Raw genomic sequence first — 13,036 nt, 5'->3', positions numbered from 1 at the left:
GGTAGCTATTTATACTTGAAGAAACTAAGAATGGGAGAAGTCAATAATTTTTATGGTCATGGTATTAGTAAATGACATTCAAAAGCTATTTTTTCACTCTGCTGTCCAGTGTAGTCATTACTGTTGTGTTTGGTGGAGTCAGAGTTGGTTCACATCCCCAGCTTCACAGTTAACTAGCATATTTTTGGGCAGATAAGTCAGTCACTTGCCTCCTCATTTTTGTCATCCAAAACATAGCTATAAAATAATGCCCATCTCAGTATTGTTGAGAACAGTAAACAAGTTCATTCATGTAAAGAAGTTGTCAATGTATGGCACACAATAAGCACTCAATACACTGTGGACTTTATTATGATCACTGGTAATGATGGATTATCTCTATTTACTCCTTTGTTGCTAGCAAGATTTGAGCCAAATATGTGGCCCTTAGTAGATAATTATGTTGTATAGATTTTTAGACTTGCAGTCAGAAAGCTGCATCTGCACTTCAGTCTTCATTCTTTTGCCCTCTTTTTATAATTTATGCAAATATTTTTCCAGCTTTATTCAAGTATTGACAAATATAAATTGTATATATTTGAAATACACATGTGATGTTTTGAGATGATCACAATCAATCTAATTAGTGTGAATGTCTTTTATGTATTACTGTAAGCTAACAAATTCCTTCTGGAGTAAAGGAGCATATAATATACATGCGTACAAAAGACCCTTCTTAGGGAAAGAGCACCTAGCCACATTTCAATTCATGGGAATATCTTTCTTCCCCTACTTGGTGGCAGCGTCTCATAGGTTTGTATTATAGGCAGTGCACTAAATTCACAGATGTTGTCTGTGTCTGAGAACTCTGGCCTAGAATCTATATTTTCCTGTTGAGGCATGGATGTACATTCAAAATATGTCAATGAGACAAAACTAGATTGTTTTTCTAGAGGGTGGTAAATTGAGGGTCCAAGCCACAGGAAGGACCCATGTTCACTCTTGAATGGTAGAGGAAATGAGACTTATGGCCAGACAGGGCACCCAGTGACCATATGAACTATGGTAGCAATGAAGCCCCATCTGGAGGCATTGTTTTAAGTAATCTTCATAGTACCTTTGTCAAACTGTGAAGCAACAATTCAGCTAAATAAAAAAGTAACTACTTTTATTGATTTCTGTGCTCTAGGAAATGAGATAGGTATTTTATATACATTATCCCTAATAGCAAATGTTCAGAAAGTTGAAGATTTGCATGTTATGAATATTGATGGTTTCCTAGGGATTTTTATTTCCATAGGGATGACACTGAAACTCATAAAATTAACTTGTTCAAGATCTGTTTGTGAAGCTCACACTTTTTTCTAACATTCTTTATAAATGACTCATCTTATACCAAAGCCCATGCTGTTAACCACTACAATATGTCTCTTACCACATTAGTGACTCTTAGCTCAATAGAGTTAAATGACAATAATAATATCATAATAATAAAAATAAAAAATATAATAACAAAGAAAATAAATTTAGGTTGTCTTAAGTTACCTCTGGATCAAATGACTGGCTTAGAAGATAATGAGAAAATATATATGTATGTGTGTTTAAGAGTAAAGTCAGATATTAGTATCTAGACATGGAAGAAAAACCACCATACTCATCAATTAGATTCTCATTTCTGTACAAAAGCAAAGAATAAACAAATTATGTTCAATAAAACCTAATGTTCTTACATTAAGAGATACATGAAAATATTGGCTATGCCACTAGCAAATGTTCAGAAAGTTGAAGATTTGCATGTTATGAATACTGATGGTTTCTTAAGGTTCTTATTTATTCAGAGACATTAATGACTTGTAAAGTAGGAGAAATTAGCCAAAGAAAACGTTTGTTAATACTTAAATAAATAAGCCAAATAACTTGGCTCTTTTTTTATGGCCTAAATAATTTACTATCCTAGTTAGACCTGATCAGTTCTGTATTTCTTGAGGGATGTTGCTGAAATATATGATTCAGGAGTACTGCAGGGTTATCAGGTGACATGGGACTTGTCTTCCCTTCCCACTGATTGGATGAGACACTTCAGTCTAATCTTTAGGCCCCTCAAGCATTCAATTCCCTCATCCACAAAATTGGAAAACAAAAAAGCAAGCAAACAAACATCTTTTGGGCTTCTTCCTGCTGTGTTCTCTGTTCTTTTTCTTATCCTACATGAATATGTTAGGGAGGCCTCTCCTTTGTGAAGCCAACTTCCTGGAAGGTTACCTCCTCTCTACTACCATCAAATGCCCCACTTCAAGACCATTTAAGTTAAAAACATTTTATTTACAATTTTTAATGATGATACCAATGACCTGATCATATAATTTTATAGATACAGAATGAGGTGGCATCACTAAAGTAGAGTACCCAAGTTAATAAATTAAAAAAAGAGTTTGTTGATAACAAGGTGAGAATTTGGGAGAAATAAGTGGAAGTGACATGAGGAGGAAAAAGACACCATACCTTGTGTGCTGGCCCAGAGAATTGAATGCAACAGGCTTGAGGTGGGTGGTGAATGGCCATGGCCACTGTGGGAAAATACCAAAGGAATAAAAATAACCAAAGAGTTAGTTTGGTTTTCAAAATCAAAATATCACTGAGCTTAGTGGCATCATTGTGATATAGGATAGAAAAATCTAGAAAAGAATCCTTCCTTTCCAGTCAGTGTGTCAGGGTTTTATTATGCTGCAATATTTACGTTTAGCATTCATCTTTTTTTTTTTTTAAAGATTTTATTTATTTATTTGACAGAAAGAGATAGAGAGAGAGCAGAAGCAGAGAGAGAAGGCAGAGGGAGAGAGAGAAGGTGACTCCCTGAGGAGCAGGGAGCCCGATGTAGGGCTCAATCCCAGGACCTGAGCTGAAGGCAGTCACTTAACTGACAGAGTCACCCAGGCACCCCTAGCATTGATCTTTTAAGAAGCAACAGCAACCTTGAAAAGAGTTGAGAAAAATGGCAAAGGTGTCAGCAAATATGACTGGCCCTGTGTTTTTTGTATAGTGAAAACCTAAAAAGGGTTTAATTTTGCCTCAGGAGAAGTTGAACATGCTTTCTTTATGGCACTTCTGATTTTTTCCCTAGATGAAGGAAGAATATTAACATCTCATTGATGCTTTCTTTCTCTGTTTCCTTGAAAAAGGGAAATTGTGGCTTTTGGATTTGTAAGTTGAGTGGGAAAACAGCACATAATAGGAAGGGAAAAAAATCTGACTAGAAATTAATTTTATTTGTCATTCAGATTTATTTTAGTGTGCAAAATGATACATTGGAAGAAATACCTTATCATTTTTTTTTTCCCCCACTCATGTCAATTATTCCTCCCTCTGGACTATTCTCTTCCCTGGACTATTATCTCTTGAATCCTTCTGTTAAAATTAGTAACATTTTATTCTTTCTAGATTTTCAAATGTTTTCACCATTGTATTATTGTGGTAGTAGGATCTCAGTATTTGCTTTCAGAATCGTATTGTTGTAATACGATCTAAATATTTAACAACTTCAATATTTAAACTTGAATGTTTTCCTCAGTATTATGCTCAGAAAAGTTTTTATTTCCCTCTTCTTGAGCCATTAAAAAAAGTGCAGACAGCGTTCCAGAATGACTGAAGTATCTGTTCGCTATAAATATATTCAGATGGTTAACCATCTAGTGGTAATGGAATGCTATCTGAGATCCCCTCAGTGCTGTAAGATGATGATGCTGGGTAATAACATTGCAATATTATTAAATCAGTGAAATGATGTCTTGGATTCATTAACAGGGCAATGTAGTCAATGATAGGCAATGATTCTGTGCAGAAGAGAGAATCTGAAATGCACAAGGAAAGTATGGGGGGCATATTTGCTAAATCAAAAATATGAGGCCTCGAGAATAACATTTGATAAAATGTGACCAATTTATGCAATTGTCATTAGGGATGACTTAATTTTACTGGTTACAATATTCTAATCTTAACAAGGGGTTGGAATCAATGGGCTGTCTATTCTGAATAGCTTTAAAAAATCATTTTGGGTGATTACTGAATCTTTTTATTTTTGCAATTTCCTTCACTGAAAGCTCCTACAAAACAATTTACATTTTTATTATATGATTTTGCAAACAATTGTATAAAGAATTAGAATGATACAGAGAAAATAAGTTTTTTTATAGTCTACTTTTAATTTAATAAAACGAGTGACTGTTTTGCTTAGATCTAATGTCTAATACAGTTTGGGAATACATTTCAACCCTAATTAAGATAAACGGTAATTCACAATGGTATATTCAGACTTCGTGAATCAGCTCTTCTTATATCACTAGTGAGTCCTGAAAAAGATGTGTGCATCTTCATGGCAAGCACTTAATTTTTTCATTTGTGTGTGTGTGTGTTTCTACTTTGATAACAAAAGGATAAAGCCCTGTATTTTACTAACTAGGCCTTTCAGCATGTTGGTTTACACTTGGTGAATTTTTCATGCTTAAACAATTGGTTCTCAGTATATATATACCAGTGGTTTTATCTTCAGATTAGTGGATATGAACTGATTGCAAAGAGTGGGAACATGTGGGCCGGTCTTGTCTGTGGACCCAAGGTGACTGCTAGACTGCTAGTGAAAAGGTGTTCTTTTCACTCTCAAGTGTCCTAGTTTGGATTCCAGGTTATATCATTACTCTACATTTAGCCAGCTGCTGCTTTTGATAAGACTGCTCTAGGAATTTAAAATGTATTCATTACACACACACACACACACACACACACACACACATAGGCATATCAAACCTGAGATAAAAAATGCCTTGTGGCACTATTTCATGTAAAACTTTTTACATGTTTAGCCTCACAGTAGTTATGCCTTTGCACAGCTGCAAGCTGATATTATAAATAACTTGGTAAAGTTAAAGGGAATCTATCTAATTAGATTTCCTAAGGATAAGAGATGTATACTGGTTTGAGGTCATGTTTTCTATATTAAGGCATTTAGAAAAATCTGGATGTATTTAAACCCCAAATATTAGTTAAGCAGAATTTTTATTCATGCACATATTGGGAAAAAGATAAAAATGATCTTAAAATTAGTTCACATTAAGGATTTAATTGTGGTCAGTACCCTTTCAGCTCATTCTTCCATACTTTTTACTTCTACAGTTTATTGTTGTATTACATGAAATAATGTTCAGAATTAATGCTCTGAAATCCTGCAAAATCGTGAATAATTAAAATGTTATATTTTATTGTCCATTAATCATAAGGTATTAGAAAAATTTCCAAAACAGGCTTGAAAGGAATATTTTAATAGCCATAATTCAACAAACCAGATTATATAATTTCCTGAGCATGTTAAGTTTGAACCCATTCTTTACTCTTCTTCCCATGTTTTAGGTATACAGTATCATATTTTATATCCTCTTATTTTGTAAGTTCTGTGACTTATTTTTTACAGAAATATCCATTTTTACTGCTTTTCTGCTTCCTACTTTTATACTGTCACTTAGGGTCTTTCCTTTCCACCCAGAGTCCCCATTAATATTTCTTGTAGGGCTGGTTTAGTGGTCATGAACTCCTTTAGTTTTTGTTTGTCTGGGAAATGCTTTATGTCTCCTTCTATTCTGAATGATAGTCTTGCTGGAGAGAATATTCTTGGCTGCAGATTTTTCCCATTCAATGCTTTGACTATATATCATGCCACCTCTTTGAATATGTCATGCTATCTCTTCTGGCTTGTAAGGTTTCTTCTGAAAAATCTGCTGGTAGGCTGAGAGCCTTATGGGGTTTCCCTTGTATGTAAACTGCCTTGCTTCTTTAAAAATTTTTTTTTCTTTGTCACTACATTTGCCATTTTAATTACAGTATGTCTTGGTGTCGTTCTGCTTTTGTTGATTTTGTAGGGAGTTCTCTGTGCCTCTTGGATCTGAATATCTGTTTCCTTCCCCAAATTAGGGAATTTTCTGGCTATTATGTCTTGAAATGAATTTTCTGCCCTCTTTGCTCTCTCTTCTTCTGTGACTCCTATAATATGAATTTTATTATTACATTTGGTGGAGTTACTGAGTTCCCTATGTCTATTCTCATGTTGCATGATTCTTGTTTCTCTCATTTGTTAAGACTGATTACTTTCCATTAGTCTTTCATCTAGGTCATTAATTCATTCCTCTACTTCTTCCAGCCTGCTGTTCATTCCATCAAGTGTGTTTCTAATTTCATGTAATGAGTCTTTTATCTGCTTTGTTATTCCTTATGTCCGTGTTAAGGGTCTCACTGACACCTTCCACTCTTTTCTCAAGACCAGTGAGTATCTTTATGATCATTACTTTAAATTCTTTATCAGACATGTTATTTATATCTGTTTCACTTAGATACCCATGATCTTGTTCTGTTCTTCCATTTGGGACAAATTCCTCTGTCTTCTCATTTTGTCTAAGTCTGTGTACCTATTGCTGTGTATTGGAAAAGTCAGATATGCTCTTCTGTTCTTAAGAGGGTAATGGGCTTTTAAGGAAGAGGTCCAGTGTAATGTTCCCTGTTCCCCAGGGCCTGGTTCTTCAGGGAATTACTCCAATGTGTGTTGTGTGCACTCTGCTGTTGTGCCCTGAGGGATAACTTCAGGGCAGTTGTCTGCAAAGACTCTTTCTGTTGTGGGCAACATTTGGTCCTTGGCTTGAATGTGGCACATTTTAACTAGGTCTACTCTGGTCTGCTTTTGAAATGAGAACTGTCTCCACTGCCACTGGATCTAGGGCCCTGCAAAACACCTGGGTCAGGAGATGCAGTGTAGGCAGGGGTTTGGGCCAGACTTCTGTGGGAGGGGCCGGCTGTGCTGCTACTGTGGTAAGTGACTGGGAAGGGCAGTTCCACTGGAGTGTAGGTGTGGGGAGGAGCTTGGTGTAAGCAAGTTAGGTAGCAAGTGTTAGCACTGTGCTGGTTCTTGCACGTGGTCCTCTGCTTATGTTGAGGGGCAGGGGATAAAAATGGTGCTAGCCATTATCTTTGTTCCTGGAGGGGTCTCTCTGTGAATGTTGCCTCTCTGGAACATGCTTCAGTATGAGCAAATAACCTCCCTACTGCCTGACCCAGGTGCTCTTCAGATCACTATTTCCATGCTGTGTGTCCACAACAGGTTATTTGAATTCCAAGAGCAGCCCCAGTGCTACCAAGTTCTCCCCAAGCCAAGCCTCTAGGCTTTAAGCCTCACTGGTTGCAAGAACTCATGAAATTCAGCCCTCTCACTTTCCAAGTTAATTACTAGGTATTACTTCTCTCTGTTTGAGTTTCCCTGTGTGCTACTTGGTCTCTTGCCCTTCTCTGTGCCTGAGGCTCCCTTCCCACTGGGGTGGCTACAATCTGTTTCTCTCCCAAACCACATTTCCACACTTCCTACCTTCTTTGATGTGGCCTCTTCTCTGTCTTTAGTTGTAGAGTGTGTCCTGCCAGTCTTCAGGTTGATTTCTGGAGTATTTAGGATTATTTGATAGTAATCTAATTGAATTTGTGGGATAAGGTGACCTTAGGGTCCTCCTACTCTGCTGCCATCTTCCCCTCTAAAAACCTGAACATGTTGTTTAATCTAGATTTATCTGTATGGAACATGTGTCCAGTATCTAAAATTTACCATCTAAGGCAAATTATTTTTTTTCTTACACCATGAGCTAAAGATATTATAGTTTTCTTATACTGGCTAACATCATCTATTTTGTTTATATTAATTTTGATACATGTCATGTATTATTCAACAAATAATTATTGTATAATGTATATAAATGCTTATTCAACAAATAGTTTTTAAATGATTACTGTGTCCCAGGCATGGTTCTAGGTGCTCGGGATAGAGCAGTGAACTAAAAGAAAAATTCCTGCCTTCATGGACTTGTATTTTAGCACAGGGATAGAGAAGATAAATGAGAAATTTAATAATGAAACATATTTTGTATTGTAATAAATGGAACATAAAAAGGAAAATTAGAGGCAGGTAAAGATGGTTAGATATGCAAGGAAAATTACATAGCCACAATATTTCTTGTTGACACATGGCAAAATTATATTGCCACATATCTACAAAACTTTTGGAAACACTGTTCTAGGCCAGCATTTGGAAATTGTGGAAAGAATTACTGTTCTGTTAGAACAAAATCTACTTGATAAACGTTAAACTGACAAATTTACTAGAAGTGTAGAATAAATCTAGAATCGAAAAGTCACAGCTCTCTGGTTCTACTATGTATTATTTCTTTTCAATAATTCTGAAGCTTCATGACAAACTTGCAACTGTATTAGATATTTGTAATTTTCATAATCTGAGGACAAGCCAAGCCATATGTATAACTACGAAAGAAAAGATCACCATATATTTATATGATCAAGAGACAATTTCATGTTCCTTGAAGTGGAAGAAGAGAGTTGCTTCTACACGAATTTTATTGATTTAAAATTCGGAATATGATGACTTTTGTCTTTTTTACTTAGAATTTCAATAGGGGACATTATAAAGAATACCTGTTTCTCACTGTAGAAAATGAAGTTAAAAAAGGAAAAAGGTTAAGTGGTGTCTACCATCAAGTTTTTTTTTTTTTTTTTTAATTATTTGTTTATTTGACAGAGAGAGACACACACAGAGAGAGAGGGAACACAGCAGGGGGAGTGAAAGAGGTAGAAGCAGTCTCCCAGGAAGCCCGATGCAGGGCTCCAACTCAGGACCCTGGGACCACAACCTGAGCCAAAGGCAGACGCTTAACGACTGAGCCACCTACCATTAAGCTTTTAAAGCTCAAAAGTTGTAGCTTTGTTAAAAATAACTTATCCGAATAAACTAAAAAAATAAATTTAATGTTTTAAGCATTTTAAAAAGATTTTATTTATTTATTTTAGAGAGAGAGTTGAGGGAGGGGAAGACAGAGAGGGAGAGAGAGAATCTCAAGCAGACTTTGTGCTGAGCACAGAGCCCAACATGGGGCTTGATCCCACGACTCCAAGATTATGACCTGAGTGGAAATCAAGAGTTGAATGCTTAACTGACTAAGCCACCAAGGCTCCCCTTAAGCATTTTATTCATAAACAAAAACTATTCATAGAACCACATTTTATCTTGACTCACACAAATGCTTAATTTCAGAAAAGGATGAAAAAAGAATTGAGTAATGCAAGTATTAAAACACAACCTCTTGTTCATTTAAGTCATTTTTTCCTGCTTAGCTTTAAGTTTGTGGAAAATTTTATCTTTTGGCTATAGTTGGATCATGGACTGCTGTTTTCACTGTTAGAAACAATTGCCCCCTTTGCACATAGTTGCTACTAATGCACTTTTTTATAATTTGAGATGTGTCATTTTTACAATTTTTAATTTGGAGTTTCTCTTATTAACATTCAATTATTCTTTCTCCAAGTCTTTATCGATCTGATAGGTCAATATTATCTGTAGCTGAACCTCACACAAGGAAAAACAATAGTTTCTCCCCTCTAGGTGTTCTTAATTGAATGGAGACAGTGGACATTATAATACACACTCAGAGAAACAGGGCTTAGCCCAGAGGCAGGAATGTTTGATCCTGCTAGCCTCCCTGAGCAACATCATTGTTGGCCACATAATGAATGCTTGTGATAAAATGGAGTCACCTCAAGATGTTACTTTCAATAATTGCTGTCAAGAACTATGAAGAAAGTATATTTTGCAATTTTGTTTAAAAGTATTAGCAATCTTGTAAACTGACTGTACAGCAGTCTGTAAACAGACCCTCCCCAAACCTGAGTCTCCTTTCCTTTACTGTTTCTCTGGCCTGTCTATTCCTGGCAATACCATATTCTAACATGCAGTCTTACAAGGTGGGCTGCCCAGAGTCAGTTATTTGCTGGTATCCCCAAGCCCTGCATTGGTGGTGGCTGTAGTTACAGAGATCAATGGCACAGCAAAGGCAAGAAGAAGGGGGAGAGAAAGTATTTTTTATCTTTGTTTTCAAAATTAAAATATCTTGACTGTCCATCTGGTTAAAAACATAGATTGTTGGGGTGCCGAGGTGGCTCAGTCAGTTGAAGATTTTGCTCCTGATTTCGGTTCAGGTCATGATCTCAGGGTTTTGGGATCTAGACCTGTGTCAGGCTCCGTGCTCATTGGGGAGTCTGCTTGAGATTCTCTCTCTCCTTTTCCTCCCCTGCCCCTGGTTGTGCTCTCTCTCTCTTTCAAAGAAGTAACTAAACAAAATCTTAAAAAAAAAAAAAAGCAATAGGTGGTTAATCTAAAATGCTATAGAATAGTATAACCATAAAGTAAAAATTATCTTCTTCCTTTTTCCTAGCCATCTCTAGATGTGTCAGTTTTGCTGGTCTGTGAATGAGTGCTTTGTGCAGTGTCCCAAAAGGGGGAAATCTGGGCACTCACTCCATTTCCCCCTTCCCGGTGTAACAAATTCTTTCAAGACAAGTGTCCTGTTGGTGTTGAGTCGTGCTGGTCTGGGGGATGGGATGATACAGCAAAATGAAGCTGCTCTTCCTTTTTTTTTTTTTTTGGATGTAGTTTTTTTCAAATATTTATATATATATATATATATATATATATATATATATACACGACAGAGAGAGAGAAGACAAGAGAGGGAACACAGGTAGGGGGAGTGAGAGGGAGAAGCAGGGTTCCCACTGAGTAGGGAGCAGGATGCAGGGCTCAATTCCAGGATTCCGGAATCCTGACCTGAGCTGAAGGCAGATGCTTAATGCCTGAGTCACCCAGGGGCCCCATTTTCAGAGGTTTTGTAGCACTGTGTTGCTGCCACTTCTTAAGTGAACTCCCAAGTTCTCCGAGAACTGTTTTAATTCATGGATAGAATTCTGTTGAATTCTTGATCTTTATGGGGAAAGTATAGATAACATTCTTTCTTACATGCATTATCTCATGTGCTGAATTATCCTGCTTAAGTAATATGATGTGAGTTCTGATATAGAACTCATCTTCTCCTCCTACCCTTCTTCCTCCTACCACTCCTTCTTCTCCTTCTTCTTGTGGTTAAATGGTTCTTTAAAATTAGCCTATAAAATGTGATATTAGTCATAATTTAATTTCTGGAGGTGTTTTATTAGCAATATTCCAGACAAGGTAATATAAGGAGCACCTCTAGCACAAAATGTATAAAATAGTAAATAAATTTTCCTTTAGTGTTATAATAGCAAAAAAAGAATGCTACACTCGAATGTTAAAATGATGAGAAATCCTGGATCCAGAAGGATGGGTTGAGCAGGCAGTTACTTCCCTGGAAGGCCAGGGCCCAATGCAACAGGTCGCTATATGCAGACACCCCAGCCTGAGAATCAAAACTTCAAAGGTTGCACGAGAGGGCAATATGGATATTTGCTGGTCTCAGTTTTGTCACTAAGTGAACAAAGGGCAACTGTTTTTTTCTGAGAATTCTTAACCACAAACCAGACTACAAACAGATTTGGGGGCATGAATTCATATTAATTAGGTGACCCTAGGTCCATGATATGACAATTCAGTATGAAATGTTTCTTGGTAGGAGCATTTATTAGGGGCAAAAAAGAAAATGTACATATATTACCTATGAGAGACTAATGATTAAGATCCAGGATATATGAATTCCTACAAATCACTAAGAAAAAGAATAGAAAAAATACCACAATACAAAAGGCATTTCATGTAAGAGAACACATCAGTGGCCAGTAAACCATTAAAAAATGCTTTACTTCACTCATTAAAAATCAGAGAAATGCAAGTTGAAACAATAAGCTGCATTTATCAACCACTGTATTGACTAAAATTAAGAAGACTAAACACCCCATTGCTGTCATGCATGTGGATCAGTGAGACCTTTTACACGCTGGTTGGAATCCAAATTGGTATAAGCACTGGAGAAAACAATTTGCTCTTATCTAGTAAAGTTGAATATATGTACATCCTGTAGCCAGCAATTTCATTCCCAGGTACATAATCTAGAAAAAATCTTGGCCACACACATTAGCAGACATGAACAAGACTGCTCATTGCATCATTATTTGCAAGAGTAACTATTACAAAAGTAACTAACAACCAAATGTCTTGAGATCACTGAATGGATAGATTGCAATATATTCATAATACAAAAACTATACAGCAGTAAGACGAGTGAAGTGCTGCTCACTCTCACTGAGTTAAGGACCCAGGTTGCTGAATATCTGCATATGATCCCACCTTATGTAATGTTATCAACATGCATTATATATTGTCTGTGGGTATACCCAGTGTGGTAAGCTGAAGGAAAAGCAAGAGAGGGATGAACACACTAAAAATGTAGGCTGGTGATTACCTCTTGTCAGGAGCACAAGACTGGAAAGGAGCAGACACCTGGGACTACAAACTTATGGGTGGTTTTCTATCTTACAGGCAAAATCACGAGTACCTTGGCGCTTATGAGTGGGAGGTGGATTTTGTGATTTTTCCCAGTAGGAAAGACTCTGATAATAAACTGTTTTTTCCTTACTAAAAAATAGATAAAAGTCCTACAATAATTTTGTACTTTTTTACTATGGAAAAGAGAAGAAATAAGCAAATGCTCTAAAATAATTGTCCAAGAAAATATTTTAGCCTAATATAAACTTAAAGCGTAACTTTTGAGACCCAAATTTGCAAGAGGGATTCTTAATCATGGTGTAATTAAATTGATGATTCTTTTAAATATATATCAGAATTAATAAAATTATGAGCTGTACAAATTAAATTAAATTAAATTAAATAGAAAAATCCTCCAGAGGTGATTCTGAGTGGAGACAAGAACTCTCTCTCAGGACTAGGCAATATTTGTTACCCATAGTTTCTGATGGAATGGCTCAGTGGGTTGGGGCTGGACTCCAAGGACCTGTGTTTTTATCAAGCATGACAGATGCAGCTATTCCAGTAGCCATGCTTTGAAAAACATTGGGTTAACACTGAAGTTAACAGTTTGCAAATTTTGGCAAATAAAAAGTAGAGAAGCAAAAACAAAAATAAACTAAATCCTCAAATATTTGGCAACTATATAATTATACTTGTTAATTTGAAAAAAAATGCACTGAAAGTAACATAAAT

The 13,036-nt window shown here is 36.3% G+C and overlaps 1 protein-coding gene across 1 annotated transcript in view; it reads left to right on the top strand.

Moving 5' to 3' along the window:
- The window catches only part of PXDNL (peroxidasin like), a 454,842-nt gene that overhangs the window by 108,610 nt on the left and 333,196 nt on the right, over window positions 1-13,036 (top strand). The gene's annotated exons all lie outside the window — the stretch shown is intronic.

The sequence above is a fragment of the Lontra canadensis genome, unplaced genomic scaffold (assembly GCF_010015895.1).
Source record: "Lontra canadensis isolate GAN:19392208 unplaced genomic scaffold, GSC_riverotter_1.0 scaffold121, whole genome shotgun sequence".
NCBI classification, from domain to species: Eukaryota; Metazoa; Chordata; class Mammalia; order Carnivora; family Mustelidae; genus Lontra; species Lontra canadensis.
Note: the sequence above shows the minus strand (reverse complement) of the source record. Positions and strands in the feature narration are given on the sequence as shown.